The sequence below is a fragment of the Arachis hypogaea genome, chromosome 18, assembly GCF_003086295.3.
Source record: "Arachis hypogaea cultivar Tifrunner chromosome 18, arahy.Tifrunner.gnm2.J5K5, whole genome shotgun sequence".
In the NCBI taxonomy this organism is placed as follows: Eukaryota; Viridiplantae; Streptophyta; class Magnoliopsida; order Fabales; family Fabaceae; genus Arachis; species Arachis hypogaea.
Genome location: NC_092053.1, coordinates 14,896,960 through 14,907,934, shown reverse-complemented (window position 1 = coordinate 14,907,934; position 10,975 = coordinate 14,896,960). Strand labels below are relative to the sequence as shown.

The 10,975-nt window shown below is 35.0% G+C and overlaps 1 long non-coding RNA gene across 2 annotated transcripts; it reads right to left on the bottom strand.

Annotated features, from left to right (window-relative positions):
- Positions 1-670: 670 nt before the first annotated feature.
- LOC112773318 (uncharacterized) lies at positions 671-10,667 on the bottom strand. Of its 2 annotated transcripts, none has more exons than XR_011876456.1 (4): positions 10,064-10,667; positions 9,835-9,982; positions 9,557-9,717; positions 671-889 (listed from the first exon to the last, which is right to left on the bottom strand). It is a non-coding gene; the product is annotated as an uncharacterized lncRNA (long non-coding RNA). The 2 variants fall into 2 exon arrangements; XR_003187886.2 differs by having other exon boundaries at positions 671-875.
- Positions 10,668-10,975: the final 308 nt, after the last annotated feature.

The following is a 10,975-nucleotide window of genomic DNA, read 5'->3' as shown; positions in this document are numbered from 1 at the left end:
ACTTTTGCTACGTCATTCACTCATCACACATCTATTCTGCCAAGCTGGGTGCCACGTAGATACACACTTTGTCAACTTAACGTGCCATATCAGATCTCCATTAACGGAGATAGCTACAGGGGCAAACCTGGGACACAATCTAATATTTGAGGGTGTTAATTGGGTAACTATAAATTTGGGGGTCGAAATTGAGGCCGGTCGAAAATTTCAGGGGCCAAAATGGGTTTCAACTCCATTTAATTGTATTGAGAATGAAAGAATTACTCAATCTTTTTAAAATATAAAATTTAAAAGAATAAAATTCTAAGTTATATGTTATTATTTAAATTACTATATAAGTATTTTAATTTATTAATTAAATAATTAGAAGAAATTTTATAATAATAAAATATATATAATTATAAAATTATTATCATATTTTATATACTTTGCTCCCACTGATAAATTTTTTTGGATCTGTCATTGGATATAATGATAACGATGATGATGATAACGATGATGATGATGATAATGGAGAAGGAGGAGGAGAAAAACGAATAAAAAAAATCAAATAAAAAAAAGAGGAAGTGTAACACCCTCACTACCAGAAGGTCATGCTTCCGGTTGCGCCACTCTGATAGCAAGAAGTATTACGACTACTTTATATACTAAATATTAAAATAGGAGCCTGTGACTCGACACCGTATCGCTGATTTCTTTGAAAATCGGAAATAAAACATAATATCTCATAATATAATATACATATAAAACATACAACTCCTATTCCTCTTACAAACTTGTAATAATAAAGGCGAGGGAAGAAAATAATCTAATTAATACACCAATATATAAACCAAACGCAGTATAACTCTTCTTAATGCTTCTTCATCCGGTTCCTGAAAAGGTAAAGCTGTAGGGGGTGAGAACCTAACGACACAGTCTCATCACGGAGTTTCAAAGTTGTCATAAGAAGATATTTAATAAGAAAACTGTTTTCAAGCTCAGTGATTATGATTGCCTTATGAATCTTTTAAAACCAATAGGAAATCGTTCAAAACTTTTTCAAAGAAACAATGTTTAATCTTTCAGAAGTCCGAAACCTTTCCTTTCTTATAAGAAAATCTCAATCAGAAACCAACCACGCAATCAAACAACACAGTCATTAACTCAGCACCAAAATTCATTCTCAAATGTAGCACGCTAGGACAAACACAGGCAAGACAGACAAGGAAAGCTCAAGTAGGTAGCAGTTACAGCAAATAGTTCAAGTAGCAGTTAAGAACAGTTTAGCAATTAGGCAAACCAAAACAAGTTCAAACCCAAGCAAAGCATACAAATGCATATGATGCATGCCTGTCCTATGGCTGATGAGGCTCATCTGTCGGTTATCCAGCCAACCCGACAAGTTTGAATTGTCCTTAGACTGTCCCCCGACGTGCATCCCCAAGAGTCTATGCATAGCTTTTTCTCAAATAATCAATATTTCTCAATGGGGGTAACATTCCCGGGAATTTATATAGTGCCCGGTCACACTTACGTCGTAGGGTCAACAGAGTATCGAGTTTTCAACCTGGTACATGTGGTGACAAGCCACGGCACTTAATCCAGGGAACCTCGTATCTCAGATATTTCAAATTCATAAGCCATATAAATAATTCATTCATCATTCATCAATATCTAAGTCATTCTCAATATCATCATCATTCGTCAATCCATATCCCATTTCCAAATTCATTCAAAAATCATATTTCAAATCAATCATCATCATCCTTCTTTCCGTTAATCAACAATCTCAATCCAAAACATAATTCTTTTTTTCTAAATAAATCAATCTTAAACAAATAACGTTTAAGAACTACATCTTTTTAAACAATTACTTCAAACAAAGCTTCCAATTTTATAAAATTTCGGCAGCATCTCCTCTAAAAATCAGATTCTGCCACCCTTTTCGGGTCCCAACCAAACCAAACCAAACACCTGTTAATCAGTCAAATCACTTCCAATAACCATTATCACAACAACAGCACTCAACCCAAGGAAATTACAAAATCCAGAATTTAATCAACCAATCCTATAAATCACAATTTAAACCGACTTCAACCAATAGCATCAATCAATAGTTAAGAATTCTCAGTCTTCTCAAACAGTGTCAAACTAAACCATCCCTCAAACACTTTTCGAATCATTTCCAAAATAGAAAATCATTCTCAATAAATAACCCGTTTTCAAATCTCAAGTCTTTTCCAAATTTATTTTAAAATCAAATTTCCATATCAAATCGGATTTAATATCAAATCAAATTTCAATATTAAATCTTTTTTAAAATCAAACCGTTTCCAAAATTAACCTAAAAGGCAATAATAAATCTTCTCTAATAATTCAAGGAAAACCACTTTAACAACATCAATCAACTAATCCAAATATCCAACTTTCTCAATCGATCAGTTTATCAATCAAACTAATAATCTCATTCAACCAAAACAACTCAATTCAATTCATAAGACTCACGAAATCACAAAAAATGTATTTTACGCATTAATATCGATTTATAACAACCCTGTAATGTAAAATAGATTTAAGAAAAACCCTACCTCGGTGTAGCAATCGCATAGTTTTAACACAACAGTCCCGCTTAGTCTAAACTCACAATAGCAGTGGCGATTCCAACACAACCGGGACGATGGCAACATCACCAACTCCGATTACACTCACAGCAACATCGAATTTGATGGAATCAAATGCAGAAACAACTCTAAAAATTCAAGGCAACACTGAAAATAAAATATATTTAAAATCATAACAAATAGATAAACGAGACCATGGCAGTTCAGAGTATAAAAGTGAAACAAAGTCAGGAGAAAGGCTAGACATAGGGCAGTGACACTGAACTTGGATTGGGGCAAGTCAACAACAATGGTAGCAACGTTAGAACTGGCGGTAGCAATTCCAGTCACCCCAGCAGCAACAATTCTTAAGGAACATCAACCATCACAGCCCACAGCTATAGCGGCTTAAGCCTAAAACATCAACGCTTAAGGTTCTCAATCAACGGAGAGCAGGACAGTAGCAGTGGAGGTTCATAAACAAAAATAACTTACAGTAACTAAGGAAAACAAGGAAACGAAGCATAGCAATAGCAGCAGGGTGATTGCATCAACATAAGGAAGATGGCCTCCTCCCCCACCTCAGCTTGTGACTCCGGCGGCGACGAGCTCCACGGACGGCGATGGCGGAGAAAACAGTGGCGGTGACGGACCCAGAAGCGGCGACTCTGCTTGACAGTAACGGACCCAGAGGCGGCAGCGATCACAGTCACGACAGAAGCTTCGAAGGTAGTGACCCTTGGCCTCCTCGGTCGGTGGCACGACGGCGCAGAACGGCGGCGGCAACTGTGTGATCTCCTCTCTCGGGTCTCCTCTCTCCTCTGCCAACAACGAAGGTGACGGTGGCGGTGATACCCACCGCGATGCCTCCTTCTTCTTCCTTCCTCCCCTCTGCTCTCCCCGTTCTCGTTCTCTCTTCTCCCTTTCTTTCTTTCTTCTGGCTGTTGGGTTTTGGCTGTGGGTGTTGGGTTATTTTGGGGAAAGGGTATGCCGGCTAGGTTAGGGAAATTTGGGTTAGGATTGTGTTTTGGGAATTTAGGGTTTTGATTTGGGAATTAGAATTTTATGATAAAATTGGAGATTTTTGGATTCATCTAAAATTTAATTAAATCTCTAAAATTACTTTAAAATATCATTTATTGTATCAAAATACTAATTGATTTGAAATCAAATACTCTAATTAAAATTATAAGGTAATATAATTAATTTTTTTATTTATAAAAATATTAGTATTAAATTCCAAAATCTCAATTACTTAAACCAAACCATATAAAATTCTTATTATTTTATATTTGCTAAACTTTATTATTCAAATATAGAAAATAATTCGATAATTATAAAATCAGATAAAACCTTAAATTACTTTAAACTTAATTAACAAAAAATTGCTTTAATTTATCTTTAATAAAATAATTCCTGAGGTTAAGGTACTTAATGAATAAATAAATCAACATTAACTCTTAATAAGATTTTTCTGAAATTTTTGGGTCTTACATCCTACCTACCTTATAAAAATTTTCGTCCTCGAAAATTAAAGTAATACTTAAAATAATAAATAAATTTAACACTCTTCTTTTTAAACACTTTATAGAAAGGTATGAAATCTTAGTATGCATATATAAATGTTTAAAACTTTACAAAATCTTGGAGGAACAAAATAGGGTGCAAATTAAGATAGACGTTCATAAAACAAAACGGTAGCTTGTGTGGCAAAAAGGGCTACAAAACAGGCTGGTATAAAACAACGGATATAACGCTCGTTCACAGATCTCTTATCCATTTTAGAACTTCAACTCCCCAATTCCATCAATCATTTCACAACTCCATAATCTGTCACAATCCTAACATCCGCAAACTTTTACGAGGTACAAACTGCTATACTCCTCACAACGTTGTGCACTTACCAATCCATCTTTCATGTTTACGAGCAGCATTTTTAAAGTTTCGTTTGCTACTCTTAAAAGTCATACGTGATTCTAAGGCAATCCTCGAATTTATTCAAAAGAATACAAGACTTTGGAAAAAGACAAGCGACAAAATCCGCCAGGGTTTGAAAAGATTGTTGAAATCACAAGTAATCAGGAATGCATAAGAAATGAAGAGTGTCAGACAGAAAATTAGTTTGGCAATCTCAAGAGTGATTCCCGAATCAACAAAATCCGATAGGAATAACAAAAGAAAAAGTAGTGCAGTAGTTTGAAGCAAAATTAAGTCGAGTTAAGGAATTTGAGGTTTATATAAAGAGAATGTCTAAGATCAAAGATAAAGTTCATAAGTCGCGAGTAGAATTAAGAATATTTTCAAGTGAATTGCTCACAGAGAATGAAAAACATTTCAAAAACTGTTTCACATTTTCAAAGGGAATGTGCGCATCAAACACTTTGTAAAAGAAATAACAAAAGTATATTTGTGGCATTACGCTAATACAATTTCATGTTGAAACAGGTTATGTAGAATTTTTAAAACAAGGTAAACACCGATTGGACTAAGAGCAAAAATATTTTCTCAACTATTTTAGAAAGATAGTTACATAACTTAACCAAAGGTAATTATAAAACTTGGGAGAAAGACGTATGCTTGTTCAAAAATTCTCGAAGTTCATATTCAAATAAACATGTATAAAAGTTATACCACAGGCAGAAGTCAAACTCTATTTAGAAAAGAAAGATCCGAGGTAAAAATTTTTGTAAACCCACTTTATCTTATATGAAAACTTCTTAACTTCCATTCCTTTTGAATTCTCATCTTTATCTACGTTCAACTATTATCTTTGACTTTCAACAAACTCAATCAAAGTCTTAAACTCATTCATTATTAAGCAGCAATCTAAACAATCGATCTTAGTTCGAAAACTTAGCAACCTGACACGTGCTCAAACACATCAGTGCAAAATCAAACGCCATAACCTGCGACATTTTCAAACTCACCAAATTCTCCTTCTACGTTAACAAGCTGTGTACTAGCAAACTAACATATTGTTACCCATGTCTAGGAGTCACCGAAAAACTCGAGTTTACTTAGAGGGATACAACACCTAGGAAGAACAAATCAAATGACAAAAACAACGTTCGCATGAAGTCAAAAGGATAAATAGAATCGTAATTTAACAAAAATGCGCAATAACAATGAAATGTTCCAAATGGAGAGTCAATTTACATCTTTTCTAAGAGGTCTGAATCAAAGAACTTCAATAGGAATCATAAGAAAAGTTAACATATCCAGCCGAAACAAGTTTAGGCCAAATAAAGGACATACAAAGTTTGCAAAAGAGAAAATAACATGATTTAAGACAATGTTTACAAAAGGTTAAGAGGATGACATGAAACACACTTAATTAGGACATCCATTAACAATGGATAGAACTAAGAAAATCATTTCACCTTTTTAAAAGAAAATATGAAACAAACGTTTTTCAAAGGAAATTTTAGAAACATAAGTGTTGCATTATGTCAAGACAAGTTTAAGTCAAAATAAGATATAAAAAGCTTGTTAATTTTAACTAGGGAAAATGCAAAATATTGAAAGATACTCAAGTATATAATCAAGTAAGAATTTGCATAAAAGATTGTAGTATGGTTGAAAGAATTTAAGTTGTATTCAAACCACATAAAAGTTTTCAAAATCCACATAAGAAAGTGCATGCAAAAGTAATGGCAATCTTGTTGAGGTTTTTAAAGAATAGTTGTGGACATAATCGAATAGAGAAAAATAAAAGTGAAATTCCTTTAAAAGATCCTAAGTAAAAATTCAAAAAGAATGCTATAAGACACAAAGTATCACAACAGGATAAGATACAAATGAAATACAGAACATAGAGCGGAAGGATCAAACCGCATAATTAGTTCACTATGACAATAACTCTCAGAGTTCGAAACCGCTTAAAATTAAAGGGTTGTGTATGTACTTCTTAAGAGAGATATTTCAAAAAGATTCAAGCAAACTTACAGGAATGCATTAAAACAGAAAACAAATCAAATTAAAACTTCTTTAGAAAGGTTTGAAACAAAATTTTCGAGAGGATTAAATAAACGGTGCAGATTCGAGTCAATTCAAGGGTTTTCCTAGCTAATGTAAAGGAATTCAAAATCGATGACCACATTGTAAGAATCAAAGGAGAAAACTAAGAACCGATTAACTAGATTATGCGTAAGAGAATTCAAATTGCTTTTCAAAATGTAGTCAAGCAAGTGATTCCAAAATAAAGAAAAGAGAAATAAATGATACGTCAGGTAACATGGCACGATTCACATCACATCCATTGACACCACCCAGTTAGAAAAAAATACAAGGCTCACAAGTGAAGATAGCTAAAATCAATCATTAATAATCATTTGTGGCACCAGAATAAATCCAAGATCAAGTCAAGGAGTACGCAGAATTTATAAAGATGACTGTTAACAGTGATAAGGGTAAATACCTTAAAAGTTTCAAGCAACAACCGAATGCAAAACCAAGCAAAGGCAATGTATGAATGGTAAGATAAGGTTGGCAGTTAAATCAATCACATTTCATGAAGAAAATAATGAATAAGGAATTCCAATGCAATTGATAAAGAAGGAGATAACACTAGGCACGATTAAAGGATTATACGCCGAAACGGAATTAACTTCAAAGTTAATTTCTAACGCTCTCAAAGCCCATGAATCGTATCTCTTATCAATCTTACTTTATCTATGATATCCCATTAACTTTTTTGTAGACATAACCTTTAACGTTAAGTTGGCCAGACTTAACATCAGCAGTTATGCAACGATAAGCTAACAGCATTAATCAATAGACAGTCATGTTCATAAAACTCTAATTCTTGTCATCTGAACAAAACCTACAACATGACAAACACTCAGAGAATGCAATGAAGCATGGTCAGTCCATCCCCAAGGCTCTAATTAGGATGAACTGCTCTGATACCATAATGTAACACCCTCACTACCAGAAGGTCATGCTTCCGGCTGCGCCACTTTGATAGCAAGAAGTATTACGACTACTTTATATACGAAATATTAAAATAGGAGCCTGTGACTCGACACCGTATCGCTGATTTCTTTAAAAACCGGAAATAAATACTTTATCTTAAGAAAATACAAGCAGGCATAGATTCATATACAATACTCCTTATATAATATCTCATAATATAATATACATATAAAACATACAACTCCTATCCCTCTTACAAACTTGTAATAATAAAGGCGAGGGAAGAAAATAATATAATTAATACACCAATATATAAACCAAACGCATTATAACTCTTCTTAATGCTTCTTCATCCGGTTCTTGAAAAGGTAAAGCCGTAGCGGGGTGAGAACCTAACCACACGGTCTCACCACGGAGTTTCAAAGTTGTCATAAGAAGATATTTAATAAGGAAACTGTTTTCAAGCTTAGTGATTATGATTGCCTTATGAATCTTTTAAAACCAATAGGAAATCGTTCAAAACTTTTTCAAAGAAACAATGTTTAATCTTTCAGAAGTCCGAAACCTTTCCTTTCTTATAAGAAAATCTCAATCAGAAACCAACCACGCAATCAAACAACACAGTCATTAACTCAGCACCAAAATTCATTCTCAAATGTAGCACGCCAGGACAAACACAGGCAAGACAGACAAGGAAAGCACAAGTAGGTAGCAGTTACAGCAAATAGTTCAAGTAGCAGTTAAGAACAGTTTAGCAATTAGGCAAACCAAAACAAGTTCAAACCCAAGCAAAGCATACAAATGCATATGATGCATGCCTGTCCTATGGCTGATGAGGCTCATCTGTCGGTTATCCAGCCAACCCGACAAGTCTGAATTATCCTTAGACTGTCCCCCGACGTGCATCCCCAAGAGTCTATGCATAGCTTTTTCTCAAATAATCAATATTGCTCAATAGGGGGTAACATTCCCGGGAATTTATATAGTGCCCGGTCACACTTACGTCGTAGGGTCAACAGAGTATCGAGTTTTCAACCTGGTACACGTGGTGGCAAGCCACGGCATTTAATCCAGGGAACCTCGTATCTCAGATATTTCAAATTCATAAGTCATATAAATAATTCATTCATCATTCATCAATATCTAAGCCATTCTCAATATCATCATCATTCGTCAATCCATATCCCATTTCCAAATTCATTCAAAAATCATATTTCAAATCAATCATCATCATCCTTCTTTCCGTTAATCAACAATCTCAATCCAAAACATAATTCTTTTTTTTTTCTAAATAAATCAATCTTAAACAAATAACGTTTAAGAACTACATCTTTTTAAACAATTACTTCAAACAAAACTTCCAATTTTATAAAATTTCGGCAGCATCTCCTCTAAAACTCGGATTCTGCCACCCTTTTCGGGTCCCAACCAAACCAAACCAAACACTTGTTAATCAGTCAAATCACTTCCAATAACCATTATCACAACAACAGCACTCAACCCAAGGAAATTACAAAATCCAGAATTCAATCAACCAATCCTATAAATCACAATTTAAACCGACTTCAACCAACAGCATCAATCAATAGTTAAGAATTCTCGGTCTTCTCAAACAGTTTCAAACTAAACCATCCCTCAAACACTTTTCGAATCATTTCCAAAATAGAAAATCATTCTCAATAAATAACCCGTTTTCAAATCTCAAGTCTTTTCCAAATTTATTTTAAAATCAAATTCCGATATCAAATCGGATTTAATATCAAATCAAATTTCAATATTAAATCTTTTCTAAAATTAAACCGTTTCCAAAATTAACCTAAAAGGCAATAATAAATCTTCTCTAATAATTCAAGGAAAACCACTTTAACAACATCAATCACTAATCCAAATATCCAACTTTCTCAATCGATCAGTTTATCAATCAAACTAATAATCTCATTCAACCAAAACAACTCAATTCAATTCATAAGACTCACGAAATCACAAAAAATGTATTTTACGCATTAATATCGATTTATAACAACCCTGTAATATAAAATAGATTTAAGAAAAACCCCTACCTCGGTGTAGCAATCGCATAGTTTTAACACAACAGTCCCTCTTAGTCTAAACTCGCAATAGCAGTGGTGATTCCAACACAACCGGGACGATGGCAGCATCACCAACTCCGATTACACTCGCAGCAACATCGAATTTGATGGAATCAAACGCAGAAACAACTCTAAAAATTCAAGGCAACACCGAAAATAAAATGGATTTAAAATCATAACAAATAGATAAACGAGACCATGGCAGTTCAGAGTATAAAAGTGAAACAATGTCAGGAGAAAGGCTAGACCTAGGGCAGTGACACTGAACTTGGATTGGGGCAAGTCAGCAGCAACGGTAGCAACGTTAGAACTGGCGGTAGCAATTCCAGTCACCCCAGCAGCAACAATTCTTAAGGAACATCAATCATCACAGCCCACAGCTGTAGCGGCTTAATCCTAAAACATCAACGCTTAAGGTTCTCAGTCAACAGATAGCAGGACAGTAGCAGTGGAGGTTCATAAACAAAAATAACTTACAGTAACTAAGGAAAATAAGGAAACGAAGCGTAGCAGTAGCAGCAGGGTAATTGCATCAACACAAGGAAGATGGCCCCCTCCCCCACCTCAGCTCGTGACTCCGGCGGCGACGAGCTCCACGGACGGCGATGGTGGAGAAAACAGTGGCGGTGACGGACCCAGAAGCGGCGACTCTGCTCGACAGTAACGGACCCAGAGGCGGCAGCGATCACGTGGTGCAGCAGCAGCCCGCGATAAGGATGATGGCGGCGGCTTGCACAGTCACGACAGAAGCTTCGAAGGTAGTGACCCTTGGCCTCCTCGGTCGGTGGCATGACGGCGCGGGACGGCGGCGAGCTGAATGGCGGCGGCAACTGTGCGATCTCCTCTCTCGGGTCTCCTCTCTCCTCTGCCAACAATGATGGTGACGGTGGCGGTGATACCCACCGCGACGCCTCCTTCTTCTTCCTTCCTCCCCTCTGCTCTCCCCGCTCTCGTTCTCTCTTCTCCCTTTCTTTCTTTCTTCTGGCTGTTGGGTTTTGGCTGTGGGTGTTAGGTTATTTTGGGGAAAGGGTATGGCGGCTAGGTTAGGAAAATTGGGGTTAGGGTTGTGTTTTGAGAATTTAGGATTTTGATTTGGGAATTAGGATTTTATGATAAAATTGGGGATTTTTGGATTCATCTAAAATTTAATTAAATCTCTAAAATTATTTTAAAATATCATTTATTGTATCAAAATACTAATTGATTTGAAATCAAATACTCTAATTAAAATTATAAGGTAATATAATTAATTTTTTTCATTTATAAAAATATTAGTATTAAATTCCAAAATCTCAATTACTTAAATCAAACCATATAAAATTCTTATTATTTTATATTTGTTAAACTTTATTATTCAAATATAGAAAATAATTCGATAATTATAAAATC